General features: G+C 43.1%; 1 long non-coding RNA gene across 4 annotated transcripts in view; it reads right to left on the bottom strand.

Annotated features, from left to right (window-relative positions):
- LOC120381277 overlaps positions 1-12,102 on the bottom strand; it is a 301,408-nt gene that overhangs the window by 180,236 nt on the left and 109,070 nt on the right. For 2 of the 4 annotated variants that reach the window (XR_005587992.1, XR_005587993.1), the window contains exon 1: positions 1,771-1,913. The exons of 1 other annotated variant lie outside the window; for it this stretch is intronic. This is a non-coding gene — a long non-coding RNA (uncharacterized LOC120381277). Of the gene's footprint in view, positions 1-1,770; positions 1,914-1,973; positions 2,027-12,102 lie in introns of those variants that run through there. One more of the 4 variants, XR_005587995.1, reaches the window with a different exon arrangement.

Below are 12,102 nucleotides of genomic sequence, written 5' to 3'. Positions count from 1 at the left end.
TCCGACTTCTGGGAGATGTTTGGTTTGCTAATTATCAAGTATCATTTATAGTGTCTCCAACCAGGAGTCATTTGCTACATGCTAAAGAACCCCTTTGCCAGGGATTTTCAGAAGGAATGAGGTGGAGAATCTTAATTGTTAATAAAACTGGAAGCCACTTTCATATAGGAATGAACTGTGAGTAGCTAACCAAGCTCAAATATATGTAAAGGCTGCAGGTCAACAAAAAGGAGGGGGAAAGATTTTTCTTCAGGATAGAAAGTTTGTGAAATTGCTGGTTGTGGATGCCTCCTATGGTCTAATTTCATTGGTAGTATAAGTGAGAGTCTCCGTCACCAATAGCATTAATGAGAAGGCTGCTGTACACTTTAACAAGGAGCCTCAGTGCCACCCATTTATCATCTAACACTCATTCCAGCTCTCTTGCACAGAGTTTATACTCTCCTCAGTTTTGGTTTACCTAAGTAAATCATTTAAGGAGAGAATGTTCTTGGTGTAAGCATCCATTTTAATGGCTCAGTCTTCGGATCCTAATGGATCCCTGACTGCACCTACTCATGTAGATAGTAACAAACAGCCCAGAGTCAGAGTTCCCAATTCTCACGAGTCCTGTGATACTATGGTGTGTCTTATACGCCCCAGCTCCCAGATTCAGGCAGGTAAGTGAGAATCTCAGCTGTCATTTTAAAAGTTTCTTAGTTCGCCAAATTGCAGAGAAAAGAAACACGTGGCCCAAGTGCACCCTACACACTCAAAAACCAGAAAGCAGATGAAAGGTTTATTTTAAGCACATCTCATGACTCTTTGGGGCTTTACTCATGATTGTCAATAAGGTTTAGTGCTTTCTTCCATCTGTAGCTTTCCAGAGGACTGACTTTCTCTGAGATGTGGCCCTTACCAGTCATTCAGCTTTTTTTGCCTGCAGACTGGGTTACTATAATGGAATGGTCCTTGGAGACGGTAAGCTCCAGCTGGTGCAGGACATAGAACTGAACTTTGAGTGGGACTGACCATAATGCACTCAGAATACTCATTCTTGCCACTGGCTACCTGTTCAGTACCAGAAGAAATCTGAAGTGTTAGTCCTAAGAGCCACACAAATGAAAGAACTCCCTCTCTCTCTCATGTTCCACTACAACAGCTGAGATATACAAGTGCCAAGGCCAGTGTGTCTGAGGTAAGCAGCAGGGAATTCTTAGCACTGGGCCCTGCCACTAGAATCTGCTTCCCCTAGCTTCCCATCAAGGTCCAATTTTGTCAAATTTCTGGTCACAGTACAAACCTCTTTAAAGTCAAAGTATGTTTGATATTTTCTCACTTTTGTTTCTTACAGTATAAAACACAGAGGAAGCTTATGTTAACAGGTAGCATTTACCTGCTTCAAAAACAAGCATTCCAAGTACAGCTGGGGAAAGTTCTCAGTTTTGATCAGTCTGTGGCAATTAGTTAAAACTTTGACCAAAAGAAAAAAAAAAAAAAAACCATTCCCCCCCTCCTTTTTTTTTTTTTTAAATAATTCATCTGATCCATGGATCAAGTGAATCCCAATCATTACTGCAACAAAAGCAATGCCAGGATGTAACAGAATAGAAATTTAGGATTCTGCCATTTTAAAAATTAATGAGTGATTTTGGGTGCCCAAATTAAGGCATTGTGACAGGATAGGGCTTCTCCCCATTTTAACAAGCAATCACTGTCATGCTCAGACTCTTAAGTAAGTTTACTTGTCCAAACATAAACCCATAACAGACAAACAGTTCTTTAGCTCACTGTTTATCCTAGGCTTTCTTGGACTCTGCTCGCAGGGCTCTCTAGTAATCCTGCTCCTTCCCAGTCCCAGCCAGCTCCCTTCTCACAGCTAACTCTCATTCAGACAGTTCAACTCCCCTTCTGGGGCACCAGCCCCAGGCCTGCTTCCTTGAGCACATACTGGTTTGTTCCAGGCACCCACTACTGGAATTAGCTTCACTCACCTGTGGTTCCTCTCCCCAGGCTCAGCCTAGCTCAATTACTCCTCATCTTCCTGTCCTCTGATAGGCCTTGACAGCCACACAGGTGTATCCCTACTCCTTTTAATTAGCTCAGTTGGGCACTGGGCCTGGTCTACTCACAGGGACCAGCTACCTGTGACAGGCACCTTAAAGGAGCTTCCTTTTCAAAGTTGGGTGGCGCTACATTTGGAGAATCCAGCCCCTTTAAGATAGCTTAAGCTGGGTACCCAAAAGCAACTAGCCATTTCTGAAGATCTTGCTTATGGCTCCTAGGCACCTCCCTTTGGGGCACCTCTGAACAGGGAAGCTCCAGAGGGCAAGACATCTGAGTCAACAACATTTGGATATTTGGGGTGGGGGAGAAACAAAAGAAAACTAGGGAGATGCTGTTCTGACTATCATTTGATCCACACACTGCCTCTTATTTCAGTTCACACTTTCCCTGAAAGGTTAATTAGTCGCTGTGCTCTGTGAACAGACAGCTTAGTTGACTGTACACTTGTTTTTCAGCCCTGCTTTGGCATAATGCTGCTATTCTTATTCCTTTTTGTATTGTTCCCACACAGGAAGGCAGGAAAGTATGTTTCCAGGCTCCCAATATATGCTTGTTTTCCCTTATTGTTGTTCACTCTGTTTACACGGTCACTGTTTTTCTTCATCTTGTATGAAGAAATGTTGGGCTAGTAGAAGGAGAGAGATTTAAATGAATGGAAAAATAAAGGGCAGGCAGAGTTGGACTGAGCAATACACAGGACTTCATTCTCAGCACTGTTTACTTGCAGAGTCAACCTTTACCCTGCAATGTTCAAATCAGTTATAAATACAGTCCGTATAAATCTGGAATAGGACCAAATGCCTCATGTAAAAATAGGACAAAACCATTAGCAAGTGACCAAGTAGATTTGGCTCACATCATCTAGTAACCTACTCCAAATACTAACTACCAAATTCTTCCACCCTTGCTCCCACCTTATCCAGGAGTAACCCTGTTGCTTTCAACAGGACAACTCACAGAGTAAGGCATTACCACTACGGGTGAGGACAAGCTTAATATGTGAAACTTTATATGTTGGGGAGGGGGTTCAGAGAAGGACCCAAAAATGAAACAGCTCTCTCTAAGCCATTGGACCAAAGTTACAAATTGAAACTACCCTCAGAATTTGCAAGAGCAGCCATTTGAAATGCTAGATCCCTCATATGTGCATGAAAACTTCTATTGGCATAAAAGCAAACAAGCCTGTATGCACTCAGCTGTTTTTCATTCACAATATTTATCTGTGCACACGTGTTTGTGTGTGCAATTATTGGGGGGAGGGGTTATTTGCACAAACTGAGGCACTTAAAAATGTTGTGGGTGCAGTTGCAGAGGCCTGTTCGAAATGTGGGTGCTTTAAGTCCTCAAATTTGGATTGCAAATCTACAGGCTCTCAAGATTCCTGGTTCCTTCTACTCCTAGATCAGTAAGGAGACAGCACAAGAACCATCTCTCTTACAGAAAGAATGGGAAGTTGTATTTCTATCTGGAAGCACAAAGGGTTCAGGTTTGATCTGAGGTTTATGCAAAAGTTTCTATTGTCTCTGAACTGGTAAAACTCATCCCTACTGAACAAAGGAGTGCTTGGATTCCCACTGTAGCCAAAGCAATGGGTGACTATTGCCATTTTCAATGGTACTAAATCCATGATTTACCTTCTCAGCCAGTTTAGTTTAGTCCTCTAAGTTAGGGAAAAACATCCTTTCCTGGAGGAATGGAAGTCCAAAACAAATTCCAGGCATTCACCCCATCTCCATCAGGGCCAGTGGCTTTCTTCTAAGGTTCTGAACACACTTCATCACTTCTCCACTTTCTGCAGGGAGAAGTGGAGGGGACCTTTGCCCTCTTGCCCCCTCCAGGATCCCCAAAACAGACTCCAACTTTCCCCTCCAGAGTTTCCCCTTTTCCAGCTTCTCAGCTCTTGCTGACTCCAACAGTCACCGCTGCAGCAGCATCTACCAGGGCTTCTCCTCTTCCACTCCCTAGAGAGGACCCACAAAAGGTCTTGCCTGGTTTCTCCATTGTAGAAAAGGGGGATGGCCTTTATACTCTTCCTCTTTCCCAGCATTCCTTGTGGTCGCAACCACCAATCTGAGATGACATTGAAAACAGGCCTGTGCTAGATCTGGGCCTGTCCTTAAAGGACCAGCACATCCTGATACACATACAATTTCACCCCATCCTGCCCAAAACCAGTGCTACTGTGAACAATGTCCCAGCATTAGACCAAGCCAATTGGTCAGCACAATGATATTATTTCCAGAACTGCTACTTTACAAAAGTGTCAAAGCTCAGAATGTCATAAAAAACAACAGCTTTTCTCTATTTTGGGGACATCCAGAAAGACCCTGAAGCATCCTCCAAAAGTCCAGTAACTCAACAGCCAGGAAAGGAGGGCACAGCGGGAAGCACAAAGAGAAAAATAGCCCTCAGAGCACATCATAACAAGTTGTTAAATATCACCATTCAAAATGTAAAAGATTAATTTCCAAGTGCTACAGCAGGTCTCAGAACCCTATTAATAGAAATTAGAGGGAAATCTAATAAGGAATGACAGAGAGGAAGCTATCCTCTCCACTGCTCCCTGGGGAAGGTGAGCAGAGACTGAGAGATGACACTTTATCTCTTCTAATTCCCCTTGGTCCCATAATCGCAGCATTCATTCAGCAAATAATAATAATAAATATGGTCTGAAGTGACTCCAGCTATTTCAGCCTTGATAAATGGGTTGAAATAGTGGCAAATTCAGATACAGAGAGCATCTTTTCCATAAAATCTGATAGGGTATTAATAACATTAATGGAATACCATGCGGTCTTCTCTTTTTTTAGCTCTCATATTCTCCCCCAGACCATTTCCCGGCCTCTTCAGACAGTCTTCTCCCTCCAATAATGCCAAATTCACACTATTCTGAACAGAGCTCTGTGTAAGCTCGAACGCTTGTCTCTTTCACCAATAGAAGCTGGACCAATAAAAGATATTACCTCACCCACCTTGTCTCTCTAATATCCTGGGACCAATGTGGCTACAACAACACTGCACACATAAATTCAGACTGTGTCAGCTTTCTACTGGAAATGCATTTTGAGAATGAGTCAAATACATTTGACAGGATTTTATTCTTTTATTGAACTGTCAACAGGGATCTTTCTGGCAGATGTAAGTTCAGATACAGCCTGAGGGTCACAGGCCCAAATCAAGTAGCTACAGGGCAGACTTCTCAATCCAACTCCGGCAGCACACCCCATTCCTGACCAGGAATTTCTCTGTTCCTTCACACCTGAGTATACACTGCCAAGGGTAGTAAGTAAATGCACTGGTCCCTTGCAATGCTGAGGACCAGGAAATGAGAAGTCTTTGCAATATTCCACTGTGTCACCTGCTGTGTCACCTAGAAAGATCCTCTCCATATCCCTGCCCATAATTTAAGGACAAAAACAGACTGTCTCTGACTAGTTCACACCAAGTGCATACATGTTAAGGATGCTCTGGGAGTTTAATCGCTTCCAAAGGGGCCCTTCAAAAAGCCTAGATGTAGTCAATATAATTGCCGCTTCCTTACTTTGATACTGTATATTAATGTGATCCTGCTCCCATTGGAACCAACATCAAAACTCCTATTGGTTTCCATGATACAAGATCAGACCATAATGAAAGGTTCATGGTAAGCTGGGACACACCACCACTTATCCCTTTTCATGTGGTCCTTTAGGGGTGTTTTCCAGGTGTTAAATTCTTGCAGACCAAGGGGAATTAAATGAACACGCTCCTCTCTGTACTTCTGCTTTCAGCTTTGGTTCCTGTAAAAGGCACTGGGTTTGCAAACAGGATGGCTATATGATGAAAAGAGAAAAAAAATTGATCATTTTCCCAGCCTCAGACATGGACACAGGGAAGCAGCAGTCAAGTGTTTTATATCTCAGTGCTTCCCTTGCAGGAAAATAAAAGGAAAGAAAGAAAATTATAGAGTAGCAGGGAAATGAAATGTTTGAACAGAAAATAATTTCCCTAACTCATAGCCTGCGGGCATAACCTGTCATAACTCTGCATGAATGGAACAGTCAGGGAGTTCAAGTTTTCTGCAGCTTACCATAAACTAATATGCTCCGTCACATCATCCTCAGGAGACAAGCGTCTGAAAGAGCCACTGTAGTTAGTATAACAAAGGTAATTCTATGGCTTAATATAATTAGGAGGAGCCATTAGGAGCCCAGTACAAGCCAGTGTGTTAAAAAAAAAAAAAAGAAAGAAAGGGACTTGGAAGTGGAGAGCAGCAGGAAAAAAAGGAAAGATTTGCCTCAGATGGAGAACTGGATACTAATTTCTATCCTAAACCATTCCAGAGATCATGGTCTAAAGGTCCAAAGTTACATAGAGCTTATTTCCATGGTTACACCTTTGTATATCCAGAATGACTCCTATGACTTCTGCCTAGGGGAGGGTATTTAACCCTTTAAGGTTCTCACGTGATGGTGGATCATCCTATGAAAGATGCTACCTTGGGAAAAGCAGGGGACCATTCCAGGCTCCACATTGGTGGGACAGAATGGGAGTAACAAGAGCATTTAATCCCTTTCCTGTACAGAGGGTCAGATTCTGTTCTCACAAGAGTGAATATACACTCACTATTTGGTTTTTGCTGGAGTTACTCTGGCTAACAGAGCAAACTTTGTCCCACAGCATGCCAGTTAGTCACTGAATAGAACAGAGGTGGAAAAGTTGCATGATTCCTGAAGATTGGGGCTTTTTCCTTTCCTCCCCAAGGGCATACGTACAACTTGGAGTGGCTTCTCTTTTCCTGAAGTACCATCAAATATAGGATAATCAACCATAATACAAGAGAACCTCAAAGGGGGAACATCCCCTTCTCTAAGCAGAACTCATGTGCTTCTGAACTGGGGAAGATGCCAGAACTCAAGTGGCCTACCAGAATTCAGACTAGGTTATGGACCATGCCTGCTTTTAAAGAAAAACAGGAATCAGACTACAAACAAGAGATATCAAGTGGCATAACACCTCAAAGTTCAGCCTTGGGATTTTTTGAGGGATGGAGCAAGGGCAGTGATGGCTGATTTCCTTCCCCTCACTGCAGAGGTAGCAGAACAGTGGGCAGTTGCTGGGTGCTATGTCCATATGCTCTCAGTGACACCAGCTGTTCCCTATGAAACAGCCTGTGTCTAATTCTTACTGATCTGGCATCAGGCCCTGCTGCTGCCTCAGTTTCCCCACTCTGGCCAACTCTTACACTTAATTTGACAAAGAATCTCATGTGTCAAATTATGCCCCTTCTTGGGGTCTACTTTATGAAATCATGACAGCTCAAATGTCAACTTGAATCAAAACAAGTCTTTCCTCTGTTGTACAGTTTCTCCAGCCCCTTGCCAAGCTTAACAATTCTTTCTCTAAACCCTGCCTGGAGTTTCCTCAAACCTCTTCCTCTTAAGGTTTCTGCTCACGTCCCTCACTGCAGGTAGGTCCAACCAGAACTTCTCATCTGGCTGATGTAGAGAACTCTTTGGTGAATCCTCTCTCAGCCTCCTGCAGAAGCCTCCTTAAAGGTCACTTTCCACATTTAGCTGGGGCCTGAAGCCCTGATATGAAAGTCTTTCTTAGCTCTCTTTGAACACGGGAGCTCTGCTGGACCTACTCCAAACTCTGCTTCTCTGGGAAGGCCAGCCCTACATCTTTCCTCTGTTCTAGTCTTCGTCTCTGAGGCAACAGATTCCCTCTTCCAAGAAGCTCTGGTCCCAGCTACCATCATATGGTGCCTGGTTACCTGACCCAATCCCAAACCTGGAACTGGATAACAAGGTACAGGGGGGACTAAGCCCAAATCCCTTGAAGGACCAGCCCAGTCTGTGACATAGCCCCTCATGTATGCTTACTTTCATCCCGCTCAATTGCCAAGATATGCACTCTCATCCACTATGCATTTTCACTTCTACATGTTGATCAAACACCTGCCCCCTGAGTGTCATGGGATGATTTGGCCCTTTAAGGGGGTGGAGATCAGCCTCACATATGCCAGGTGGAGGAAATAAGAGTAAAAGAGTCATAAGCAAGAACCAGGCCTGCTGGGAGATAAAAAGGAAGCCTGTAGTCATTCAGGAGGGAGACTCCCAGGAGAGCAGATCTGGGTATGAACCTATAGAAGGATAGGCCAGTGGTTAAAGCACTTAGAAGATTTGGGTTCAAGCCCTTCCTTGGTGACCTTGGGCAAGACACTTAGTCTCTCTGCTTTAGCATTTCCATTCTCCTATCTGTAAAATGGGAATAATAGCATTTTCCTACCTCACAGGGGTGTTGTGAGGATACAAGTGTATGAGGTGCTCAAATCCTAAGGTAATGGAGGCCATATAGGTACCTTAGATGGAATGAGTGCTCCATTAAAGAATGGAAGATTAGCTTGGAAATGGGCAGCGAGGAGGCTCGGGAAGAACAGATGGGGCAGATAGCCCAACTGTTTAGCCTTCCAGGACCAAGGACCAACAGTAAAGTATCTTTTGTTTAACTTTTTAGAAAACATTTAACACACACAACCCCCAATCATTTTTCAGGCAATTATTTTCTTTCACCAAAGATCTGATCTACACTCATTTGGGGTTTTGTAGGAGAAACTCAGATACTGGGGGCCAGACAGATCAGTCAGATACTCCAATACTTTCAATTGCCCATGGAATTCTGGGAGGGGCACCTTTCCATCTCAACACGTCTCTAGCACACACAAACTAGCAGATCACGACACAATCTGGAGCCACCTTGACTCAATTCCAGCTCTATCCAATTGCCCCATTTTCACAAAGAGACAACATGAGGGATGTGACCTGCTCAGTAGCAGGGGCTTCTCCAAAGCACTCAGTCTGACCTCAGCGTAATGAACAGAATTAATATAGCAAAGCCTCTAACACGGCACCACTTCCCAGCAGCGCAACGACAGCCTCTAATTGATTAGTCCATAAAAATCTGTGCACTAGATTGAAAGGAGCTGCACTAATTCTCTTTTATGTTAAATTTCTGTCTTTCTCCTTTATCGAATCCTTCGTCCAACGTCCCTTCTGCTGCCTATTGTGGGTTTGCTGTGGGCCTGTTTTCCTCTTGCCCAGATTAAGTACCTAATCAAAATCTTGTCTCCCTTAATGGCATAAAATTGAAAGATAGATATTGCACTTTACACAGCTGATTAAACACTAGAATGTGGCTAAATGCTTTACAGGGCTTGTTACATTAACTAACTCTGTCATCTGCCAGCTATCTTATAATTGCATATGCTCATGCTGCCACTGGTGAAGCCAAGGTAAAATTTCTTTTTCTTTCTATTCCCTCCTTCCACTCTCCCTCCATTCCACAGTATGGCCCACCAAGTGTGGTATCAGTGAGCAGCTGCAAGTTCCAGTAACTTGAGGAAAAATTGTCTAAAACTCCACCTATAGTTTTCTCTCCTCCTACGTTCATTCCTTGTCAATCACTAGCTCCCAAACAGTGATTTGTAACCACCTGAGTGGCTCATGTGATAGGAATGGACAGATAATAAGTGCCACAAGACCTTCAGAAAAGAGTAGGGCCTGCCCTCAAAACTACCCCAGTTGCTTATGGGTAGGAGCTCCTGTTCTAGCAGTCCCAGGGAAGCCCTGGTGGTAGAAATGAAAATTGTAAGGTGCTCCTACTATGGTGTTGAGGGCAGTACAAGAATGTATACAGAACAGAATAGGAGTGAAACTCCCACTGACTTGTCATGTAGACACTGTTATATACACAACTGGGAACTCAGGAGCTTTTCCCAGGCCCCCCACATTGTCCACCTGTGTTACTGTTTGGGGGAGAAAGCTGACAGGGCCTCTCCCACTTGACTCAGACAGTTACAACTCTGTCCCTGCCTCAGATCAGAGTTCATTCTCTCTGCAAGGTGCTTGACAGCAATTATCACCCATTTACTACAACCAGAGCCACTTTGGGTTCCCTTAACAAAAGAAAAGAAAAGAAGTAAGTTACAAAAAGAGGAACATGCAAAGTTACACTAGGATCACTTGGTGATTGCCTGTTCTGTTCATTCCAAATGACTGGGGCTGTTAACAATGAAAACCACTAATTAGGCTCTATACTTAGTTAGGGAATATATTTGCGATGCCTGAAGGTATTACTTGGCAGAACAAACTATCAGTCTAAAAGCTGTCCTGTCTGTCCAGTAAGTTGTGAGAATAAACAGGTCTGCTTTTTCATTCTGTGGAGAACATATTTGTATGTTTCCTAAAAGCCCCCTCTCTTTGTAACTGAGGAAATAGGCTACATGTTATACCTGTTGGAAGCAAGACCAGAATGGTAAAAACTGCTTTGAATCCAGTTCAGATAGTGAGTGCATGCTTCTTCCTGCCCCTATCCGGTTAGAGGGAATCCATTTGCTGAGCAGTAAAATTAAACACCTTGTGCTTTTGGGGCCAGACTATCCTAAAACGCTCTTCCTGTTCCAAAATACACCAAGTTACTTTCCAGAAGTACAGATTACTGCAAATGAGCAAATACAGAGGGGTCCCTTCGGCCATTGCCAACCCCCTTCCAAATTCTATCCCTTAGTGCACTAAAGCTGGACTCCAAAGAGACAACAAGGAGTCAAAGTGCTGCCTTGGAATTGTGCTCACAGCCACTAATGAAACTAGTGCTTAGTTTACCCCTAAACAGACCCAAAGGCCCAATTTTCTTCCCAGGGGATGACAGGCTAGTGAATGAAATACAAGTGACTTTTTCCATTTAAATGGTGTTAAATCAACAGTGACCAGACAGACATTGCAGTCCTGATGACAATTAAAAATCGATTAATTGTCTTTCCATCCCAAAAGGACCCTGCTCTCATCCCAGGCTCCATTCTCCAGGCTCCATATAAAAACCCACATGAATGAGTTCATCATACTACTGTTAATGTTTTATAAAAGCTTAATAGATGCTATTATGAAGTCTTTACTAAGTGCTTGTTATTAAAGATTCATAAAGGCACGATATATATTTTAATAAGGCAGGTTGTAAGATACAAAATTCAGCCATGAACTAAATATCTCTGGGATCACAGCAAAGGTTTAGTCTGAAACCGAGTCAGGATATCCATAGAGGAAAGGTGCGTTAGCTTTTCAGAATCCACCCATAGCTCCCTTCCACTCACACACGAGCCATCTTTTCTGGGTAACTACCTCTGACAATGACAGGTCCCATTATTCCAGTACTTTATGTAAAAGTTAGTTTCTTGATTTAATTTAACATTGGCTCAGCTGTGCTGAAGGACCTTCCTTCTGCATGTCCTCTAGGGGTCTCTCTTCCCTTTCTGACAAGATACAGAATGTTTGCAATGTTGGTCCCAGGATATTAGAGAGACAAGGTAGGTGAGATAATATCTTTTATTAGACCAACTTCTGATGGTAGAAGGTACAAGATTTCAAGCTACACAGAGCTCTTCTCCATCAGCAGAAGTAGGTCCAATAAAAGATATTACCTCACCTACCTTGTCTGTCTCAAGGTACAGAATGACTTACAGCTAGCCAGTGACATTGCTAGATGCATTTCAGGGGAGAATAATGCTCCTGTTCAAGACAGGGAGACCTGGATGGCTTATTTATGCACTGTTTTCTCATTTCTAAATTTTGGGTTGGAATCATGATTTATGACAGATAATAAGCAAAAGTAAATGACAGTCTTATCCTAATTCTTAGTGGACATTTGGCCATATCTGTATTCATTTGACAGTCACACAATCCAACACAAATTGCCAAACCTTTCTTAGTAGAGGCATAAGACTAGAATGATGACAGGTCAGAAATTAAGTGGATTGACAGAGTTACAGGGGGAAGGAACTTCATTTTCAGCAGACCTGGTTAAAGCCAATGTCATCAGTCCCTCACTTCCATGATCATCAGATTCACACAGTAAATATATTAACATTTTTCCTTTTTCCTGTGCTGTGATCCTTGCCGAGTTTCCATAGGTGCTAGAACTAGGGGTGCTCCCGCACCCCCTGGCTGGAAGTGGTTTCCATCATATACAGGATTTAGTTTAGTGAAGAACAGGGAGGAGCCAGGAAAGAACAGAAAACTCAAG

The sequence above is a fragment of the Mauremys reevesii genome, linkage group 13, assembly GCF_016161935.1.
Source record: "Mauremys reevesii isolate NIE-2019 linkage group 13, ASM1616193v1, whole genome shotgun sequence".
Taxonomy (NCBI): domain Eukaryota; kingdom Metazoa; phylum Chordata; order Testudines; family Geoemydidae; genus Mauremys; species Mauremys reevesii.
This window is presented reverse-complemented; position numbering and strand designations above follow the sequence as displayed.